Genomic DNA, 13,329 nt, shown 5'->3' on the forward strand with positions numbered 1-13,329 from the left:
GCATTTGCCATAGAATACCAGAATTGGGAGGTCCACCACTGGCGCCCTGTGCTTTTCACAGATGAGAGCAGGTTCACCCTGAGCACATGTGACAGAAGTGAAAGGGTCTGGAGAAGCTGCGGAGAACATTTTGCTGCCTGTGACATTGTTCAGCAAGACCATTTTGGTGGTGGGTCAGTGATGGTCTGGGGTGGCATATCCATGGAGGGACACACAGACCTCTACAGGCTACACAACGACACCTAGACTGCCATTAGGTATCAGGATGAAATCCTTGGACCCATTGTCAGACCCTACGCTGGTGCAGTGGGTCCTGGGTTCCTCCTGGTGCACGACAATGCCCGGCCTCATGTGGCGAGAGTATGCAGGCAGTTCCTGGAGGATGAAAGAATGGATACTGTTGACTGGCCCCCATGCTCGCCTGACCTAAATCCAATGGAACACCTCTGGGACATTATGTTTCAGTCCATCCGACGCCACCAGGTTGCACCTCAGACTGTCCAGGAGCTCAGTGATGCCCTTGTTCAGATCTGAGAGGAGATCCCCCAGGACACCATCCGTCGTCTCATTAGGAGCATACCCCGACATTATCAGGCATGCCTACAAGCACATGAGGGCCATACAAACTTTTGAGTGTGATTTTGAGTTGCTGCAATGAAATTTCGCCAAAATGGACCAGCCTACCGGATCATTTTTTCACTTTGATTTTTGGGGTGTCTTTGAATTCAGCCCTCTGTAGGTTTATCATTGACATTTTCATCAAATGATGTGGCATCCTTTCATTCGTAACACATTACCCAGTCCGTATCAGTATAGATATACAGTGTCATGACACCTGCCATGGCGCACCTGCCCGGTGAGAACCCCTCGACGTAACACCGGAGAGACACAGGTGAGAAGCCTCCCTATTCCTTCTATAACACAAACCCAGATGACTGTTCCTACTGAACTTATTTGGGGAAAAGGCAGAATTCAACAGATTGCCTTAGTTGATTCAGGGGCAGCGGGAAATTTTATTGATAAAGATTTCGCGTTAACCGCCTGGGGCCTGAGGCCTTTTTTCCACTTTCGAGGTAGTCTGACATGCCTTGACATTTTAAAATATTTCACCTATCTAAAAAACATTTATCCCAAAGTGATACATTTGCTTTTATTCAGCACAAACTCAGCACCAATAATCTGAGACCTCTTAGAATGTTATTATTCTATTTTTTGTTAAAATCAACTTTAAACATATACTTTTCAAAAACCTATTTTCAGACATGCTGAGAAATTGTAAAAAATCACATTATAGACATTTCTAGGTAAGACTTTTGAGCTCTGAAGCTTATAGACACAGGGGTTGGCTACACATAGGTGAAAGTGACATTCTGAAATTTTATGTAGTTTGATTACTAAAGTGTTAGAACTTTGGAGTGACACTCTTTTTCTCAAAGTCAGTGGTCTTTCATCTCGCTGAAATCATTATGTAGAATCATGAAAAAAACACTGACTAAATCCGTTATCTGTCTTCTTTTCAAAACTTCCATTGTCAGAAGTATTAACGTTTTTAAAATTAGGTTAAATAGGCAAAAAAGCAAATCGTGTGATCTTTCTTTGTTTTACTTGCGTCGGGAGCGTGTACACTACCCAGACAAGTGCTCTTGTTTATTTCGGTCACAATGGGCGTATTCACATATTTCTTTACCCAATACTAGCTGTCGGATTATCATGTTATTATCATGCGAATAGCGCGATTTGCCAGTGGGTGGGTCAGTCACTCTTGTTCTTTCAATTCGTATAAGCTGTAAAAATATATTTAGTTTCTACCTATATATATTTGAAAAGTAGACCGTCCAAGGTTTCTGAGAGTATTTTTAAAATGTGTATATGACAAAAACTCGCGGAGTTATTTAAACGGTTTTGCGAAATTTCTGTCAGATCCCGCCGGCAGGATCGCCGGTCCCAAGGGGTTAACTCACAACCTCCCGATAGAAGCGCTACCACAGCCCCTATGTGTGCGAGGGATAGACGGCGGGTCGCGTTACCTCCCATACTGGAACAGTAGTACTCAAGGTAGGACAATGCCATAGCGAGAGTATCCAATTTTGACTAATTTCCTCTCCAAAAGACCCTGTCATATTGGGGTTCCCCTGGTTGAGAGAACATGATCCATGGATAGGATGGAGGACTGGTGAGATCCAGGCCTGGTCCTCACGATGCTTCCACACCTGCCTGTCGGTGCCCTGTCGTGTTTCTTCGTTAGAAAGCCCTCTTCCGGAGGACCTTTCCACTATTCCCAAGGAATATTGTCGCTTTTCAAAGGTGTTCAGCAAGAAGGAAGCGTATGGTCTTCCTCCGCATCGCTCTTCAGACTGTGCCATCGACCTCCTCGAGGGTGCGACTCTCCCTCGAGGTCGATTATACTCCCTATCTCGAGCAGAGGAGGAGGCCATGCGGACCTACATCTCGGAATCGTTAGAACAAGGCATCATCCGTCCGTCTACCTCTCCCGTAGCAGCCAGATTCTTCTTCGTGGGTAAGAAAGACGGTGGCCTTTGCCCCTGTATTGATTACAGAGCTTTAAACGCTATCACCAAAAAGCGACGCGAACTGCTACCACTTATCCCCTCCGCCTTAGAACAGCTCCGTAGGGCACGGATTTTTACTAAGCTTGATCTGCGCAGTGCTTATAATCTCATCCGGATTCGCGAAGGAGACGAATGGAAGACGTCATTCCTTACCGGACAATACGAATATCTCGTTATGCCATACGGGTTGGCAAATAGTCCATCTATCTTTCAGGCTTTTATCAATGACATTTTCCAAGATATACTACATCGGTTCGTAATCACTTACATAGATGACATCCTCATCTATTCGGACAACGAAGTCCAACATGTTTCACATGTCCAGCAAGTCCTTCAAAGATTGGCTGACCATCAGCTCTACGTTAAGGGAGAGAAATACGAATTTCATCGCTCCATGATCAAATTCCTCGGCTACCTCATACGACCCGGAGAGGTTGCCATGGACCCGAGTAAGATACAAGGGATCTGCGAATGGCCACAACCCAAAACCATCAAAGAACTCCAAAGGTTCCTGGGGTTCGCGAATTTCTATCGCCGCTTTATCCGAGGGTTTAGTGCAGTGGCCGCTCCCCTAACTAATCTGTTAAAAGGAGGAGTGAAGAGACTCGCGTGGTCAGAGGATGCTACGCGGGCCTTCGCCGAACTTAAGGAGAGATTCTGCACTGCTCCGGTTCTTCAGCAGACCAATCCCGACGAACCCTTCATCGTGGAGGTGGATGCATCAGAGGTAGGGATCGGAGCCGTGCTCTCCCAAACAGATCCCCGATCAGGTAAGGTCCACCCCTGTGCCTTCCTCTCAAAAAAGCTCAGCCCAGCCGAATGCAATTACGACGTGGGAAATCGTGAATTGCTCGCCATCAAGCGAGCCCTCGAGGAATGGCGACATTAGCTCGAGGGGGCGAAACATCCTTTCAGGGTCCTCACAGATCATCGCAACCTGCAATACCTGCAATCGGCGAGACGCCTTAATCCTCGCCAAGCCAGGTGGGCACTCTTTTTTACCCGGTTTGATTTTAAGGTGTCTTTTATCCCAGGAACTAAGAACGTCAAGGCGGACGCTTTATCCCGCTGTTTCCCAAGTCATAAAGTCACCGAGGAACCGACATCGGTGTTACCTTCCTCCTGCTTCGTTGGACCCATCCAGTGGGACCTGGACCAACAGCTCCCACAGCACAACGAAAAACACGCCCCCCCGATGAGTTGCCCGGCCGGCCGTACGTACGTACTATCCCAGCTACGAAACTCGATCCTTCAGTGGGTCCATACCTCTCTAGGCTCCGGACACCCCGGGGTAACGACAACAACCCGTCTCATAGCCAAACGCTATTGGTGGCCAGGGTGGCGTCGAGAGACCGAGACTTACGTCCTGTCATGTCCAGTATGCGCCCAGAGTAAGTCTTCGACGCAACCTCCAGTCGGGCTGCTTCAGCCTTTACCTATTCCCTCTCGTCCGTGGTCCCACCTGTCAATGGATTTTGTCACGGATTTACCTTCCTCGCGAGGACACACCATCCTGACCGTAGTAGACCGCTTTTCCAAGATGTGTCGCTTAATCCCTCTCCCTAAACTGCCTTCCGCCTCGGAATTAGGGGAGATACTCTTCCAGTGGGTGTTCCGCTACTATGGGCTACCAGAGGATATCGTCTCAGACAGAGGTCCTCAGTTCACGTCCCGGGCATTCCGTGCATTATGCGCCAAGATGAACATCAAGGTGAGTCTGACCACTGCTTACCATCCGCAGGCTAATGGACAAGCTGTGCGGGTAAATCAAGACGTGGGCAGAATACTTCGGACCCTCTGCTCGTCCCAGCCAGGGGAATGGTCCCAGTTCCTACCCTGGACAGAATACGCACAAAATTCTCTGGTGCACTCTGCTACGGGACTAACGCCCTTCCAGTGTGTGCTGGGTTTCCAGCCCCCCCTTTTTCCCTGGCAGTCTTCTCCCTCAGATGTACCTGTGGTCGAACAGTGGTACCGCCGTAGCGAACGTGTGTGGACCCAGGCCCATCGACAGCTTTCCCGAAGGATGGAGCAGACCAAGAAGCGAGCTGACCGACGACGTCGGACGGCTCAGACCTATAAGCCGGGTGACCGTGTTTGGCTTTCTACACAGCACCTCCGGTTGCCTCGGGGTCGTAAGTTGGGTCCGAAATACATCGGTCCCTTTCGTGTGCTCACGCGCGTGGGACCCGTTACTTACCGCCTGCAGCTGCCTAGATTATACCGCATCCACCCGGTGTTTCACGTGTCTCTCCTGAAACCCGTACGCTACAGCCTGGCTCACGCCCCCTCCGATGCTCAGGATCCACCGCCACCGATCGCTTTGACCGACGGTGACGCGTACGCGGTACACTCCCTCCTGGATTCTCGTCGCCGGGGAAGGGGTCTGCAGTATCTCGTGGACTGGGTGGGATACGGTTCCGAGGAGAGGTGCTGGGTCCCCGCTTCCGATGTTCTGGACCCCTCCTTGATCGCTCAATTCCATGCTGACCACCCTTCTCGGCCAGGACCCCGACCCCGGGGCAGACCGCCTCGCCGCGCCCGACCGCCGGGTGTCGGTCGTCAGAGGGGGGGCTCTGTCATGACGACAAGGGACACCACCCCCGGGAATTGACACCACGCCTACCCGACTATTTAAACCCCGCACGGAGATTGCTCCGTGCGAGGTATTGTTAGTTATGACACTTCCGAGCGAACCTAATCCCTGTCTCTGTTTCAGCTCCGTTCCGCCCGACTCTCCCTACTCCCTTTGCCCGCGCCTCCTTCTCCTCCCCACCTCCCTCCCGACCAGCCCTGATCATCCCACGTGGTTCCTCCTCGTGTGTCTTGTCCACATCATCGGACGGATTTCCCGGCTTCCCGACTCCCCAACGCCCGGCTTCAAGACATCCCCTCTGGACGCTCCTTCAGCTTTGGTGAACTGTATCGGACTGACATCTGGTTTCGACCCCGCTTGTCTTCTGGATCCGATCCTGCCTCGTCCCAATAAAAGACTTCTGAGCTCACCCGGGTGTTCTGTCGTAACATACAGCATGATTTTTTTCCCCCATTGAGATCTAATGTGTTTTCTAAGCGTTCCTTTAATTTTTTTGAGCAGTGTAAATGCAATCAATTTACCACTTTAGCTTACCCGCAACCTACACACCATAACTATGGCTGTTGTTGCTGCTGTCATTTTTGTCTACTATGTTTGTCCAATTATGTGTCAACGCATGTTCTGTCCATCCATGCTCTCTGCCTTCCCATATGTCCGGATGGCGCCCGGGGTGGGCATCATCTGAGCTGGAGTCCTGGTTCAGTCCCATGGAGGGGTGACATCGCGAATGGGACCTACAAACTGCACCATAATGGGTGCAGCCTTCATGGAGACTCGACACAGGCCAGGATGGAGAAAAGACTTATTGATGGATTTTGTCACTCTTCACAGGCCAATGTGGATAACGGACTCATTGCCGTGCTATCATAGTGCTATCGTCCAGCAACTGAAGGGTTGCAGGTTCGAGCCCTGGTTCCTCCTGACCCCATTGAAGTGTCCTTCAGCAAGACACTGAACCCCAAATTACTCCTGGTGAGCAGGTTGGTGCCTTGCATGGCATCAATATATGAATATATGTATAAGTGAGGCTGATGTGGTACTAAGCCTAGCTAAACTCAAAATAAATAAATCGTAGGGCCCTGATGGCATCTTACCTATAGTTTTAAAAGAGATGAGGGATATTATTAGTCAACCTTTAACTTTAATATTCCAGAAATCGTTATCTGTGGGTGTGGTACCTTCAGATTGGAAGCATGCTAATCCATCCATCCATCATCTGCCGCTTGTCCGGGGTTCGGGTCGCGGGGGCAGCAGCTTCAGGAGAGGCACCCAGACCTCCCTCTCTCCAGCTACCTCTACCAGCTCCTCGGGGGGGACACCGAGGCCTTCCCAGGCCAGCCGAGAGATATAATCCCTCCAGCGAGTCCTGGGCCTGCTCCGGGGCCTCCTCCCTGTAGGACATGCACGGAAAACCTCTCCGGGTAGCCGCCCAGGAGGCATCCGCACCAGATGTCCAAACCACCTCAACTGGCTCCTTTCGACGTGAAGAAGCAGCGGTTCTACTCTGAGGCCCTCCCGGATATCCGAACTTCTCACCCTATCCCTAAGGGAAAGCCCAGACACCCTGCGGAGAAACCTCATTTCGGCCGCCTGTATTCACGATCTCATTCTTTCGGTCATTACCCATAGCTCATGACCATAGGTGAGGGTAGGGACAAAGATGGACCAATAGATCGAGAGCTTTGGTTTTTGGCTCAGTTCTTTCTTAGCCACGACGGACCGGTTAAGCGCCTGCAAAACTGTAGACGCCGCTCCGATTCGTCTATCCAGCTCCCGATCTCGCCTACCCTCACTTGTGAAGAAGACCCCGAGATACTTAAACTCCTCCACTTGAGGCAGTACGTCTTCCCCGACCCGAAGAGGGAAAACCACCCGTTTCCGGCTGAGAACCATGGTCTCGGACTTGGAGGTGCTAATCCTCATCCCTGCCGCTTCGCACTCGGCTGCGAACCGCCCCAGTGCATGCTGGAGATCCCCAGCAGATGAAGCCAACAGGACGACATCGTCTGCAAAAAGCAGCGAGGCAATCCTGAGGCCACCAAACTGGACACCCTCAACACCCTGGCTGCGCCTAGAAATCCTGTCCATAAATATTATAAACAGGATCGATGACAAAGGGCAGCCCTGGCGGAGCCCAACCCGCACCGGGAACACGTCCGACTTATTACCGGCAATGCGGACCAAGCTTCTGCTCCGTTCGTACAGGGACCGAATCGTCCACAATAGCGGACCCCGGACCCCATACTCCCGAAGCACCCCCCACAGAGCACCTCAGGGAACCCGGTCGTAAGCCTTTTCCAAATCCACAAAACACATGTAGACTGGATAGGCAAACTCCCAGGCCCCCTCCAGTACCCTTGCAAGGGTATAAAGCTGGTCCAGTGTTCCACGGCCTGAATCCGAGATTCGACTATCGATCTCACCCTCCTCTCCAGTACCCCGGAATAGACTTTCCCAGGGAGGCTGAGAAGTGTGATCCCCCTGTAGTTGGAACACACCCTCCGGTCCCCTTTCTTAAATAAGGGGACCACCACCTCGGTCTGCCAATCCAGCGGCACCATCCCTGACCTTCACGCACTGTTGAGAAGGCATGTCAGCCACGACAGCCCCACAACATCCAGAGCCTTCAGGTACTCCGGGCGGATCTCGTCCACCCCTGGGGCCCGGCCACCACGGAGCTCTTTAACCACCCTGGCCACCTCAGCCCCAGTGATGTGCAAGCCCCCCCCAGCACCCTCGGGCTCTGTGCCCTCAGATGTCTCAAAGGCAGTGTGCGTAGATGTATCTGAGGCAGGGTTGAGGAGGTCCTCAAAGTATTCCTTCCACCTCCGGATGATGTCCCCAGGTGAGGTCAACAGCCCCCCCCCCACACTATAAATAGTAGGAAACAGGAGCTGCTTCCCCCCCCTGATACTCCGGATGGTTTGCCAGAACCTTTTTGAGGCCGACCGAAAGTCACTTTCCATGGCCTCACCTAACTCCTCCCACGCCCGGGTTTTTGCATCTGCGACCGCCCGAGTCGCGTTCCGCCTGGCCCGCCGGTACCCGTCAGCTGCCTCCGGAGACCCCCGGGCTAATAATTCCCGGTAAGCCTCCTTCTTCAGCTTCACGGCCCCCCTCACCTCTGGTGTCCACCATCGGGAATGGGGGTTACCGCCACGACTGGCACCGACCACCCTGCAGCCACAGCTCCGTACGGCCGCTTCCACAATGGAGGTCCGGAACAGTGTCCATTCAGACTCAATGTCCCCGACCTCCCCCGGCATGCAGTCGGAATTCTGCCAGAGACACGAGTTAAAGCTCCAGCGAACAGGAGCCTCTGCCAGACGTTCCCAGCAGACCCTCACTATGCGCTTGGGCCTACCAGGTCTGACCGGCTTCCTCCCCCGCCACCTGAGCCAACTCATCACCAGGTGGTGATCAGTTGACAGCTCTGCCCCTCTCTTTACCCGAGTGTCCAAGACGGAAGGCCGCAGATCAGATGATACGATTATAAAATCGATCATCGACCTGTAGCCCCGGGCATGTTCGTACCATGTCCACTTATGGACACCCTTATGCTCGAACATGGTGTTCGTTATGGACAAACCATGCATTGCACAGAAGTCCAATAACAGAACACCACTCGGATTCAGATCAGGGAGGCCGTTCCTCCCAATCACCCCCTTCCAGGTCACACTGTCATTGCCCACGTGAGCGTTGAAGTCCCCCAGCAAAACGATGGAATCCCCCCGCGGCACGCCAAATAGCATACCGCTAAGGGAATCCAAGAAGGCCGGGTACTCTGAACTGACATTCGGCGCATAAGCGCAGATGACAGTCAGAGACCTATCCCCGGCCCGAAGGCGCAGGGAAACAGCCCTCTCGTTCACCGGGGTAAACTCCGTTGTTAATGCACCGAGCTGTGGGGCCACCAATAGCCCCACCCCAGCCCGGCGTCGCTCACCCGCCGCAACTCCAGAGTAAAAGAGCGTCTAGCCCCTCTCCAGGAGATTGGTTCCAGAACCCAAGCTATGCGTTGAGGTGAGCCCGACTATATCTAGTCGATACCTCTCAATCTCACGCACAAGCTCAGGCTCCTTCCCCACCAGAGAGGTGAAATTCCATGTCCCAAAAGCCAGTTTTATCAGCCGGGGATCGGACCGCCAGGGCCTCCCTTGGCCGCCACCCGATCCACAATGCACCGAACCCCTGACATTCCCCTTGCGGGTGGTGGGCCCACCTGGGGACAGTCCCGCATGCCTCTTTCGGGCTGTGCCGGGCCGGGCCCCACGGGCCACCAGGCGCTCGCCAACAGGCCCCTCCCCCAGGCCTGGCTCCTGGGTGGGGCCCTGGTGACCCTAGTCCGGGCGAGGGAAACGAGACTTTGTTCTTGAACTTTTTCATAGGGTTCTTTTGGATTGCTCTTTGTCTGGCCCCTCCCCTGGGACCTTTTTGCCTTGGGAGACCCTACCAGGGGCTATTGCTCCCGACAACATAGCCCCCAGGTTCACTGAGGCACGCAAACCCCTCCACCACGATAAGGTGGCATCTTATCTATAGTTTTAAAAGAGATGAGGGATATTATTAGTCAACCTTTAACTTTAATATTCCAGAAATCGTTATCTGCGGGTGTGGTACCTTCAGATTGGAAGCATGCTAATATAACACCCATATTCAAAAAAGGGGATAGAAGTAATCCAGCAAACTATAGGCCAATCAGTTTAACTAGCATTACTGGAAAAATAATCTAAGCTATAATCCAAGTGAAAATGGTAGATTACCTGGATGCAAATAACATTCTGAGGGATAACCAACATGGATTTAGGAGAGGTAGATCCTGTTTAACGAATCTACTTCAGTTCTTTGAGGAAGCTACAAGTGAAATTTATCACAAAAAGGCCTATGATGTGATATACTTAGATTTCTAGAAGACCTTTGATGTTGTGCCCCACAAATGGCTCAAAGCTGCAGGGATTTTAGGAACGGCGGCAGCTTGGATTGAAAACTGGTTAACTGACAGGAAGCAGCGAGTAGTTATTAGAGGCACAATGTCACAGTGGGCCTGCGTTCATAGTGGAGTACCGCAGGGTTCAATTTTAGGACCACTATTGTTCCTAATTTACATTAATGATATTGACACCAATACATACAGTAAACTGGTTAAATTTGCAGACGACACCAAGGTCGGTGGTGTAGCAGATTCTGATCTAGCAGCAGAGAGGCTACAATGGGATCTGGATTTAATTAGCGACTGGGCTGATACTTGGCAGATGAAATTTAACACAGATAAATGTAAGGCAATCCATGCAGGGAGCAGAAATATAAAGTACAGATATTTTATGGGTTCCACTGAAATAAAGGTAGCTGATTACAAGAAAGATCTCGGTGTTTATGTTGATGCTTCCATGTCCCACTCTCGCCAGTGTGGGGAAGCAATAAAAAAGGCCAATACAATGTTGGGTTATATCTCTAGGTGTGTGGAGTTTAAGTCAAGGGAGGTGATGTTACATTTATATAATTCATTGGTAAGACCCCACCTAGAATATTGTGTGCAGGTTTGGTCACCATACCTCAAGAAGGACATTGCTGCCTTAGAAAAGGTGCAACGAGGAGCTACGAGAATGATTCCTGGTCTTAGAGGAATGTCTTATGAGGAGAGGTTAGCTGAGCTGAATCTGTTTAGCCTTGAGCAAAGGAGACTAAGGGGGGACATGATCCAGGTCTATAAGATTCTAACGGGTCTGGATGCTGTTCAGCCAAATGGCTATTTCAATATTAGTTTAAATACTAGAACTCGTGGCCATAAGTGGAAACTAGTGGGAGAACATTTTAAAACAAATTTGAGGAAGCACTTCTTTACACAGCGTGTAGTTACAGTATGGAATAGTCTTCCTGCTAGTGTAGCGGAAGCTAAAACCCTGGGTTCCTTTAAATCAGAGCTAGATCAGATTTTAACAACTCTGAGCTATTAGTTAAGTTCTCCCCAAACGAGAACTCTCGTTTGTAAATTTCTTATGTTCTTATTGATGGACTTTGTCCTGATCCTTAATCACAGCTTATACCTGACTTTTAGTGAGCAAGTCCTCTCTTTTCTGTTTTCAGTAATGTTATTATGCAAAGGAGTGTTGGGCAGCCAGTTGACCTTGGACCCGCAGAGGTTTTTTTTCTCCTTAACTAGGAGTTTTTGGTTCCTCTCCTCTATTTTGGTACCTCTCCTTCGTGGCTTTTTTAAATTTAATTTCTTTCCTTCCTTTTCCCGTTCGGTATTTCTGTCTAATGATGTTTCATGAATCACATCCATGTAAAGTGCTTTGGGATGAATCTGTTCTGAAAGCTGCTATATAAAAATTTATTGAATTGAATTGAACAGACTAAAACACACTTGTTTAGTCTAGCTTACTTCCAGTTAGACCTGTAGTGTGGGATGTAGAGCTGGTTGGGGATCAGTGCCATTGGCTTTGGATGAACTGAACTGTCAGTGCTGTCACTCTAGCTTCACACTCACTCGTGGAATTGCAGTGCTGACATTTCAGGTGTTCCCACTTGTTTCTCCCTCCTACTTATGCTGCCATAGCCATATCTGCTGGAGCTTACATATTGCACTCACCTAACTGATGGCACTGCCTCTAGTCTCCCCTACTTTGGCTAACTGCACATTTTATTTCCCCTACTACACCCTTACAGGAAGGTTTCTTCCTTTTAGGGAGTTTATCCTTGCCACTGTCGCCTGTGGCTTGCTCACTGTGGGCTTTGGGTGTGAGGATAATGTAAAGTGATTTGAAACAATGTAATGTTATGAAAATGCGCTATACAAATAAAATTAAATTGAAAATTAGGTCGCCGTTCCCACTTCGTTTTTCTCCATCTTCTGACATCATGTCCCCGCTTTCAACACTATGTGGATGATCTGGTGATTCCAGAAAACAAAGACACAATCACCGCTACCTCATCCCATACCTCCTTCACTTCGAAAGGCATAGGTGCAACAGTGGTGCTCCTGTTCGATGATGTGTTTGCGAATTTTCACCTAGATCACGAGCACATCCCTTTCCTCAGATGAAAAGCAATTTTGTTTGCCAGGCAAACATGCCATTGTAATAGTCCGCTATAGATCATGCACCGCTCTCTGCAGACAGAGGCAAATGTCACATCATATAACATGATCAATTATGACCTGTACCATATGTCAAAAGTGTTTAAATGGAGGCTGGTGATTAATGCACATGCAACATTTGAGGTACAGACTGAAAATTGGGTGAAGGCATTCAGGTCCAGTGGGTTTGGTACTGAGGTCCGGGTTCAGCTCCAGTTGCAGGTTCTGGATCTCGGCAGAGATGTGGTTATCTACAGGAGGAGCCTGTGTCGGCCTGGGGCTCCCGTACTTCTGGGCCATTCTCACCTTCCTCTGGGATATCCTGTAGATCTGAAGAGTTCAATACAGAACACAGCTACTTCATGGTGTCTGCAGAAATTTTTATCTGAAATTTAAAAGTTTTTAAGCCCTTTTTAATGCCACTTCAAGCTGAACTTAAGACCAAACTGTACAGTAAGTGGAAATATGCTTTACCAGAATCAATACCCATACATTTACTACAGTGACTACATCCACTTTCATTCAAGTTTGTATTAAAAAAAGGTTCAACAATTGACATCCCATACCTCCTTCACTTTGAAAGGCATAGGTGCAACAGTGGTGCTCCTGTTCGATGATGTGTTTGCGAATTTTCACCTAGATCACGAGCACATCCCTTTCCTCAGATGAAAAGCAATTTTGTTTGCCAGGCAAACATGCCATTGTAATAGTCCGCTATAGATCATGCACCGCTGCCTTTTAAAGGTGAGGTGACGTGCCATTCCTATTGGTTCATTGCATGTAATGCCCAAAACACCCCTCTGAATAATTAAGAGAGTTAAGACAACCGTTTTGCGCCTTGCAATAGCGCAAAGTCTGGTTTTTCTGGCATCAAAAGTGAAATGGATTTGGACTCACCCATAAATGTTAATTGTGCTTTGCGCAGAACCCCATATGTCAATTAAATGTAACATTAATTATATTAAATGACAAGACTCAGAAATCCTTCGTTCCATTAAAAATCTGTATTTGGATCCTATATTCGTTTATATGTTTGTGGTGCATATGCAAAAGATAATTTTACATTAAAATTTGTCTACTACTAGTGC

The sequence above is a fragment of the Paramormyrops kingsleyae genome, chromosome 23 (assembly GCF_048594095.1).
Source record: "Paramormyrops kingsleyae isolate MSU_618 chromosome 23, PKINGS_0.4, whole genome shotgun sequence".
NCBI lineage: Eukaryota > Metazoa > Chordata > Actinopteri > Osteoglossiformes > Mormyridae > Paramormyrops > Paramormyrops kingsleyae.